The sequence below is a fragment of the Mastigoproctus giganteus genome, chromosome 10, assembly GCF_048544385.1.
Source record: "Mastigoproctus giganteus isolate SK-2022 chromosome 10, ASM4854438v1, whole genome shotgun sequence".
NCBI lineage: Eukaryota > Metazoa > Arthropoda > Arachnida > Uropygi > Thelyphonidae > Mastigoproctus > Mastigoproctus giganteus.
The window spans coordinates 174,678,113-174,688,107 of record NC_143584.1 but is presented as its reverse complement, the minus strand read 5'-3'; the positions used below and the strand labels follow the sequence as shown (position 1 = coordinate 174,688,107).

Sequence of the window (9,995 nt, the reverse complement as noted above, 5' to 3'; positions counted from 1 at the left end):
TGTCGCCCAGAAAAATTTCCTCCTCCAACTAATGCTGGCCTCAGAACGATTGGTTTGAGGTCCTGGTTGATGAGCTTCACCCTCGCTAAACTCTCATCCTTCACGAAACTTTCGCATACAGCTACGCACATTTTTTCACATCCATAACGCCATCAGAACAAACTTATTACATTTATCCATGAATTTCAATAGTTCTTCCCGTTAAAGGAAAATACGGCATAATTACTCGTTCTTCTTGACGACTGAAGACCGCTGAAGACTGTATTACAATTGTAATATGCTGTTTAGGCGAGATGAAAAAACTTTATATTCCACCTAGTCCCTCGTGAGTAGAATAGTTGGTAGAATCGTTGTTCTCCCCACACTGGGTGGAAAAGACCTGATTTCGAATCCCGTCAATGATGCGAGGAATTTTTTGGGGCCTTTTTCACAATGCGGCTGAGTTAGTTGGTCTCAGGCGAGGGTAGCCAAAAAAAAAAAAAAAAAAAAAACTATTATATTTAGGCCACCCGAATAATTAAATTCATCTGCTGTGCTGTGTCTTATGTCTGTTAATTGCGTGTGTTCTATGGTCGATTTGTCTGTTTTCTGGACGAAAAACCCCAGTTTCTGGGGAAAAAAAACCTTACTATCTACGCCTGAGACCTATTAACTCATCCACGGAGTGAAAAAAGCCCATTAAAAGTCCTCCCGTCTTCGACGGGATTCGAACCTGGGCCTTTTCCACCCGGTGTGGAAAGGACGGTGACGATACCACTGTGCTACACGCGCAGACAGGCGAGGGGAGCATGGAAACTTGGGTATTTTGTGCAGCAAACAGCAAATCGACCAGAGATCGTAATTAACAGAAATTTATAGCCATATTATATACGGCGCCATATGGCCTAAGTTGGTGATGCGCCTAAAACCATATTAAAACCAACCAACCAATCAGTCTTCCACCAACTGAGAAAGGTTTACCACGAGAAGCTCTTCAATGCATACATGATACAATTATGAGCAAGACGTTCCCAAATAAGGTGGCGCTACGTATTTTACTGACCTCAGAAGTTACCAGTGCTGAAAGAAGTTGCACTAAATTGAAACAAATTAAAACCTACCTTTGGCCTATAATGCCCGACGAGAGGTTCTCATCGTTGGCAATGTGGTGCCATCAGCTATGATGCATTTCACTGGGACAAGGGCTCGAAAGTAAATTTTATTTAGTGTTTAAATGTGCACATTGTGCTTTGTTCACTATCAATTTTTTTACAGCTAAATATAATTATTTTGAAATAATTTTAATTTAGTTAATAAAAGTGATGTTTTTATTGTAAAATAAATCTTTATTTCCCTGAAGGATTTAAGTTTTGATTGAACTGTTTCTCTTTAAGTGAATCAGTGTTTCAACCCTTCGGCAGAGAAATGAGTGATCGTAATTTAGAGAAGATAACTGTTATTAAATTTTTAGTGAAACTCGGATGATGCCGAAACGTTGGAGATGCTACGGAAAGTGTACGGTGATGAAACCATGAGTCAGCCACGTGTGTACGAATGGCACAAACGGTTCAGAAAGGGATGGGGAAGATGTTTACGACGACAAAAAGACCGCCAACTTTAACGACAGACGAGAATGTTGGAAAAATTCGAGAAATTGTGCGTCAAGACCGTCGGAGGAGCATTCGACTAATCCCAGAAGTTACACAGTCGCAAAGAAACAGTAAGAACAATTTTGACATGTGGTTTCTCACCGTGACAATACGCCGTGTCATTCCTCTGTCGCAGTGAGAGAGTTTTTAACGAAAAACAAGATCACAACATTGGAGCACCCGCCTTATGCTTCAGATATGGCGCCGTGCGACTTTTTTCTGGTCCCGAAAATTAAAATCCACCTCAAAGGAAAACGATTCAAGGACTTAAGCAGACATGCAGAAGAACACAACGCAACAATTAAAGGAGGTATCTTCCCCTGCTGGTTTATGTTTCAGATCCTGGAAATCGCAAATGGAGCGCTGCATAGGCGCGGCTGGAGAGTACTTTGAAGGGATAAGCATTGAAATAGTTGCATTTAAAATAATTAAACGATTTAAAAAAATAGTTCTCGTTTCTTTTTAGTCGCACCTTGTATGCCAAAGAATGGATTTCAACAAGTTTTTGGAGAATGGCCATAACATTAGATTAGGTGCATTACATCAAAAAGGATTATTTAGAAAACAACTATAAAAAATTTGGATATAGATTAAGTTAGATAAATAAGTCAAGAGCTTAAGTCTCAGTGATATGCGAATTGCAAACCTAGGTTTTTGTACATCAGTTTCTTCATTGAGCATCATTGAACACCATTGAGCATCTTTCATATTGTGGAAATATTTTATTACTACGTTGTCAGATCAAGTGCGAGACCAAGGCAACTTTTTGGTGACTTACTTTGCAGTATCAAAAGAACAAACTTGGTTTTACTCTTTGTTTCTTCCGTTTGTAACTGAGAATTTTGCAATCCTGTACAGTAAATAAATAAGATTAAGAAGCATGATAAATCTTTTTTTTTTTTTTTTTTCAAATAGGCTTTATATATTCAACAATAACTTCTTTACATGGGAAACCAGCTTAGTCCCTTCTGGCGGTGCTCTAGCTGAGTGACCTCTGCTACATTCCGAGCTGATTAATTTCCTGTAGCAGACATTAATCAACGCAATACTCACTGTGAGATCTGTAACAGTGGTTACAGTACCGGCAGGGAGTAATTGCAGATGATCTCGTGTATACATAAAGCTGTTATTCTATATATTACTTTCTCCTTACATTAACCTGAAAAACAGAAGCCACTTATTCCGAAACGTAGCTTGGATTATTAAACATGCTTAGTCTGATGAGAATATTATGTACTGAATTATGCAAACTTTACATCTTTCAGCATGGTGTACATGTTTAACGTTTTACAGATAATATTCAAATGGAACTTGATCATTCTGTAACATCATTTAGAAAATTCATGTAATGTGTATACATGCAAAGGCACTCAGATTACCACTGCATATGCATTGTAAAGTAATCATCGATCGCCCTCGTGGGTAGCACAGTTAGTAAGCTTGCCGACCTCCTCACACGGGTGGAAAAGACTCGAGTCCGAGCCCTGTCGATGGCAGGAGGAATTTTTATAGGCCCTTTTCACAACGTGGCTGAGTTAGTCAGGCGAGGGCAGTACGGTTTTTTCTCCCAGAAACTCTGGTTTTTTTGTCTACCAAATAGAAAATCGACTTCAGAACACATGCAATTTACAGAGGGTATACACGGAGAAATAGGGCCTTAGTCGCTGATGCTCCTAAAATCTTACTACTATTACAACAACAACAAGTCATCGATTAGTTCAATGTGAATTAATCTTCGCCATCTTAAGTCATATGCGGGGTGATTCAAAATTCGCTCAACCCATATATTAGTAATTAAAATTCATTAATTCTCTTACTGTCAGATTATTCAATCAAGAAATTATAATAAATGTAAGGATAAGTAATTATGAAAATATAATAACTGTCCACCTTCTTAAACACATGCACAGACTCTTTTGTAATGTTTGAACGTCTATGTTCGCAAATTTTGTCAATAAACTGTACACTTTGTACAGTATATTGACTTTCAGTTCTTCCATTGTGTGGGGATTATTTTCACGCACTTCGCCCTTCAGCAAGCCTCACAAATAATAATCCGTGAACAGTCAATCTTGCAGATCGAGGAAGAAAATAAATTTTTACAATAAGGACCAGTGATAAGGTGCAAAGTTTGGTCGTGTCATTCGTGGGAGCGGAGTCCGTAGGTGGTAGACGTCAGAGTGCCCTGCACATGGATTACTGGACTCAGGGTATCCAGCAGAATATCGCCCAAATCATAACACCGCCGCCACCGGCTTGTTTTTGTCCCACGGTGCATCCACGCGCCATCACTTCCCCAGGTAAACGACGCACACGTAACCGGCCGTCCACATGGTGCAACAGGAAACATGATTCATCGGACAAGACGACCTTCTTCCAATCACTCAAGGTCCAGTTTCGATGCTCGCGTGCCCATTGTAGGCGCTATCGCCAGTGAACCGTGGTTAGCATGGGCACTCGGAGCGGTCTGCGGCTACGCAGCCCCATTTTCAGCAGGGTTCGATGTACTGTGTGTTGTGACACATTACATCCCGTCACCAGCATTCCAATTACCGGCGAGTTGCGCCACAGTCTCCCTTCTGTTGCCACGTAGCATCCGGGAGAGCCTTCGCTCACCTCGAGCATCGATGAGCCGTGGTCGTCCAACACCTTGACGGCGGTTCGTGGATTTTCCCTCCTCGGACCACTTTCGGTAGGTACTAACCACGGATGACCGTGAGCTTCCCACCGGCCGTACCGTTTCGGATATGCTCTAACCCAGTCGTCTGGCCATTACAATTTGGCCTTTGTTAAACTCACTTAAGTCTGCTGCCTTTCTCATCTGAAGAGCAAGAGTAACACTGATTAACGGAGCTCAGTATCAAGTGATTTTTTTTCATTCGTGGCCCGACCCGCGCACACACCGTAGTTCACTTGCAGTTACTTCGATTTGTATAACGACTCGCTGGTCATAATGTTTTGGCCCATTGGTGTATACTCCAATCACATAGGGCCAAAGGAATTTGATGTTATACTGTTTTCCGAGTTATAAAAGCAAGGGGTATTAGAACTTTCTATATATTTCTACAAGGTATATATAAAAAATCTGGATATATCTTTGAGTATAGATAAATCTTGAAATATTTTGAAGATTTATCTTTATTCAGCGATACATCTTTGAACGTTTTGAATAATTGAATAATTAACATTATTCAATTTAATCACACATACACATGAATAAATATGGCAGATTTATTTATTTAAAGTATATAAGACTAATTATACAGTAGATAGAAGAATGCACCTGTCTCCATATAACTAACGTAAAAAAACATAAAACATCATATTTAATTAAGAGTCAGTAATGCATGACTAGCATAGGTTTGAATTAGATTTGACTAGCATTACAATTTATTTAAATCAGCAACTGCCTCGATTTACAGAAACGCTGAAAATATCAAAATTTAATTAACTCGTGAGCCCAGTGTAACATATTAATGGATCTATATGCAGAAATTTTGTTATACAGTTTACACGAACAGAGAAGTAGATCTACTGTTAAAGTTAGGTGCACGAACATGTAGTTCACTTAATAGAGCAGAAGACAGTCTATTCTAGTTTCCACAACAGTGTGAAAGTAATATCCATGGTACAGTCTTCTCGATTTCAAGAGTACTAAATCATATTTATTACAATACGATATATAATCCTTAGAAAGGTATACGATCTACTCTTAAAACAAAGACATTTAATCACACTTATCTGAAATGATTCTATTCATGCGTGAAGTAATTTGGATGATGATTACAAATGTAATCGCTGCAGTCCAAAACTGGAAAAATATATGAGGGCTTATAATTTTAAAATTACTGTGCTAGATCAACAAAATTTTGCGACCCCTTGAGTGAGGACTGTTATTCTGTATTACTCAGCTGTGGTCGTATAAATGAGTTGAACGAAATGGAAATCAGAGGATACGCGATTCTCAAATCCTTGAGTATGACAACTTTCAGTTTAGTGGCGTTTCTAGGAGTGGAAGGATCAGTGGTCAAATTTGTTTGGAGGGGGGAAGTGAAAGGTCGTGGGATTGTTGTGTTGTTTTGTTGTTTCTGTTCACTTAAGTACTAGGGCGACAAGAAGAATCCCGCACCCAGTGTAGGAAAAACAGTTCCAATGGATGCTAACAGATCTTATACCACTGGAAAGCTGACTTGGTGGTACAGCAAATAAAAATAAATATAAATATAAAAAAATAATAATGATTAAATGAAATAAAAAATAAAATAAGAGAAATAAACAAAAATAAAATAAGAGAAATAAAATAAAAAAATAAGATAAAAATAACTGATTTGAAATGTACGTTTGAAAATAAAAATATTCAGCTATGTATTATAAAAATAAATAGTTCAGAATTCCTGACTGAACTATTTATTTACTTGAATAACAACTCGCTCGTTATAATAATAATTTTTCAAGAAAAATAGTTATTCTTTTCTTACTCTCCATTGTGAAAGAGCTCATGGGTAGCATAGTTGGTAGAATCGTTGTCCTCCCCACACCAGGTGGAAAAGACGACGGGTCTTTTTCACAATATGCTCGCTGAGTTAGTCGGTCTCAGGCGAGGGTAGCGTGGTTTTTCTCCGGAAACTCGGTGATTATCACATTCCATAAGGAAATAGCCGCATTTTGAGTAGTACTGCATACAGGTCTAGTACTGCATTAGGTCTAGACCTAAATTTAAGGAATAATGTAGCCGAGTGGTCAGGAGCGGGAGTGCAGTAGCACACGCTCTTTGAGTAGACCGGGGTTCAAGCCCCTGACTGCTGAATACGGTCGATCTGCCAACCCGCACTGGACCAGCGTGGCAGATTATGGTCCATTTCCCTCAGCATGAATTGTTGTGGAGGCTTCCATCCTGCAGTGGGTTGATAATGGCTGCACTTTACTTTTTTTTTTTTTTTTTTTTTACCGCTATGAATAAAGGAATGGTTGAGTGGGAGAAGACAGAGAATGGTTATCAATGGACACCGCTCTTTGTGGGCTAATCTTATTAGTAGAGTCCCCTGAGTTTCAGTGATAGGCCCTTTGTTGGTTTCTATATTTATTAATAATATTGACGAAGTTACCTATATCAGGTTTAATGTCTAAATCTGCAGATGAAACAAAAATTGGCAGAGTGATTAATGACAATAATCAAAAGATGGGATTGAAAAGATGGGATGAGAAATGCAACTGAAGTTTAACATTAACAATGCAAGGTACTGCACATGGGTGGTAGTAATCCCAGATTAACCTACCAACCGTGTAGTACTACATTCAGGGTCATGGAAAATGACGTGGGGATAAATGTGCAGTCAGATATGATGGTCTTTGAACAGTGCAGACAGGCTACCAGGACAACTCGTGGGGATTGTTAATGATATATAGGAATTTTGCCAGCAGGGATAAGGAGGTGATTATCCCATTCCACAAGGAAATAGCCGCATTTTGAGTACTGCATACAGGTCTGGACGCCTCATTTTAGGAAGGATATAGAGCCGCTAGAATGAATTTAAAGAAAAGTAACACGGTTGGTGAGGGAAAACAAAAGAATGCTCTTACTATGAAAGGCTTCAGTTCGGCATATTACAAAATCTGGGGACTAGGCACCTGCGAGGTGATCTGACTGAAATTTTTAAGGCTTTGATTGGGTTGAGTAAGCTGAATGCTAATACATACATGAGGGGACGGGATATTCAAATTGAGATAGGGCGGTTGCATGATCGATATGCGGAAGTTTGCCTTCAGCTTTTTTGCTTCAGCAAATTTCCAACTGCTTTTGTGGAAATGGATGGTTTGAATAAATTCAAGGAAGAACTAGGCAAATTCTTGGTGGGTATGGATAGGAAAAGTGTGTAGTGTGTTTTTTTTTTTTTTTTTGCGGATGTTATATAAGCATGCAGTGGCGGATTTAGGGGAGGGGCAGCGGGGAACGTGTCCCCCGTCGTTTTTCGGAGAATATACACCAATCATTTAAATTACCCTTAGCTACAAAAAAAATTTTTTTTTTCATTGTTAACAAAGGATTTTATCTTTTTGCATTGTGGCTCAGTTATTTTCACTTGACTACAGGACGGCCGAATGGTCAGGAGCGTGAGTGGTCTACTCAAAGAGCACACGCTCTTTGAGTAGACTGCGGTTCAAGCCCCTTACTGCAAAATACGGTCGATCTGCTAACCCACACTGGACCAGCGTGACAGATTATGGTTCATTTCCCTCAGCATGAATTTTTGAGGTGGCTTCCATCCTGCAGTGGGTTGATAATGGCTGCAGTTTACCTTTTTTTTTACAGTTGGCAACACTGATGCTGATGTGATTGCCACTCTAGTTCGAGGCGTCACACAGTTTGGTGGTGCGTAATGTTTACTTCAAAGTAATTGTCTTTTGTTGTGTGCCTGTGTCCGCCAGTCACATTATGTTTGAGTGTCATATTTGTTTTGTTCTGTGCATCATTTTGTGCCCCTCCTGTCATTTAAAATGACAGGAGGGGCACAGATCCGCCACTGTAAGCGTGCTTTCTTGCATCATTTACCACTACTAATACTAATACTAACAAACAAGTACTATATTGTCTTTTCTGTGCATCAAGCATGTCCTTCATCCACAGAAAGTATAATGTGTAGTTATACATTAAACTCGAAGTTAATTTTTTCAATTAGACTGAACGGAATTATGTTTTTAAAAACGGGAACAAAAAAAAATTCTTAAGAGAGATATTGTGTTGCGGTGAAACTGTTGTGAGAGTAGCTTATGGGATTATGTAAATAAACAAAACAAGTATACTGTAGTACCGTATTAATCTTAGAATGCATAATATTATTCTTACGAATAATATTATGCATTATAAGATTATTATTATTATTCGTTCACTCTGCTTTGCTGGATGAGAATCATAAAGGAGGTGCTCTTGATTTTTTTCTCCCTTAGTGAGTTGAAGACATTCTGCTACAAGATTAGCATCGAAGTTCTAATGAGTTTTCTATGTAATTTATCTTTTTATATTTTAATTAGGAACTGGAGAATTTAGAGTGGCATGTCGCTTTTAGCTGTTGACTTATGATTATGACTTCGTTATGTAATATTTAACGTTATAATCGGTTATCATAAATACAAAATAAACACAAATCAATAAAACAAAAATAAAAAAAAGTATTTACTAAATAAAATAAAATAACTATTTACATTGTGGCACTTTATAGCCAGCCGCTATTCATACTTTCAATGACGCCGTTTTGGAAATTATTCACATTTAACAATTGATATAATTATGAAAAAAAAAAAAAATATATAACATTTCCATTTAAAAAGGGAATTCACAAAATACTCAGGGATTCTGTAATTCTAATTCTTAAAGCAAAGCACTACTGACTGGTGAAAGAGTTTTTTTTTCGAATAGAGCATAAAAATAAAAGCAAAACTTAAATAACTTTATTTATTTTTATAGTTGGCAGGGAGGGCTGAAGCAAAGCAGTATCACTACTTACTAGTGAAAGAAGTTTGATATTTATCTAGGCTATTACTTAATATTTTTTAGACATTATATACCTTTTTCTGGAAAGTTCATATGCAGCATCGGTGGTTCAGTGGTAGAATGCTCGCCTGCCACGCGGGCGGCCCGGGTTCGATTCCCGGCCGATGCAATTTTTTTTATACTCCGTACAAGCATTCGCTGCCAGAAATGTTTTGCGTACACTAAATTACCCCAGAATTACAGCGTTAATAAAAATAGCTACTATAAAAGTTATATAACTTTCATATTTTTCAGCTCTGAACTGTGCTGAGTTATTACCTCTTGCATTGCAGTAAGACAAAGTCATTCATCCTTAGTTCCTAGGCATAATGAACTCAAAGGGATATTTCGGAGATACTGTCGGTCTAGTTCTCCATTCTAGTGGGATTTAGGGCAGGGAAAAACCTGTTTTGATATTATGATGTTTCAACCTGTATAATCAAGTTTCGTGAAGTATGAGCATTGTCGTTACATTTACCTTTGAAAATTAAAAGTGTAATGGTTTTCGCGTAGCATCGGTGGTTCAGTGGTAGAATGCTCGCCTGCCACGCGGGCGGCCCGGGTTCGATTCCCGGCCGATGCAAATCCTTTTTTTTTTTTTTTTTTTTTTTCTTTCATGTTTTCTTCTCTGTCTTTTAATATTCATACTGCAAATATTGCAAATAAAACCGAGAAATTATTTCAATTTAAATTATTTAAAATAACTTAAATTTAAGCAATGATAACAACTTTAATGGTTTTGCTCCCAGCACAGTCTTAGAGACAAAGTTTCTCCAGAGGGAGGAGGGTTTAAGGAGATACACACTTCTGTTGCTCGCATTATTGATATGGGTCATCAT

At 38.2% G+C, this 9,995-nt stretch overlaps 2 non-coding genes across 2 annotated transcripts; both read left to right on the top strand.

Moving 5' to 3' along the window:
* The first annotated feature begins 9,215 nt into the window (after positions 1-9,215).
* TRNAG-GCC (transfer RNA glycine (anticodon GCC)) lies at positions 9,216-9,286 on the top strand. The gene has a single exon. It is a non-coding gene; the product is annotated as a tRNA-Gly (tRNA).
* A 382-nt stretch (positions 9,287-9,668) lies between these two features.
* Positions 9,669-9,739, top strand: TRNAG-GCC (transfer RNA glycine (anticodon GCC)). The gene has a single exon. It is a non-coding gene; the product is annotated as a tRNA-Gly (tRNA).
* The last annotated feature ends 256 nt before the right edge of the window (positions 9,740-9,995 follow it).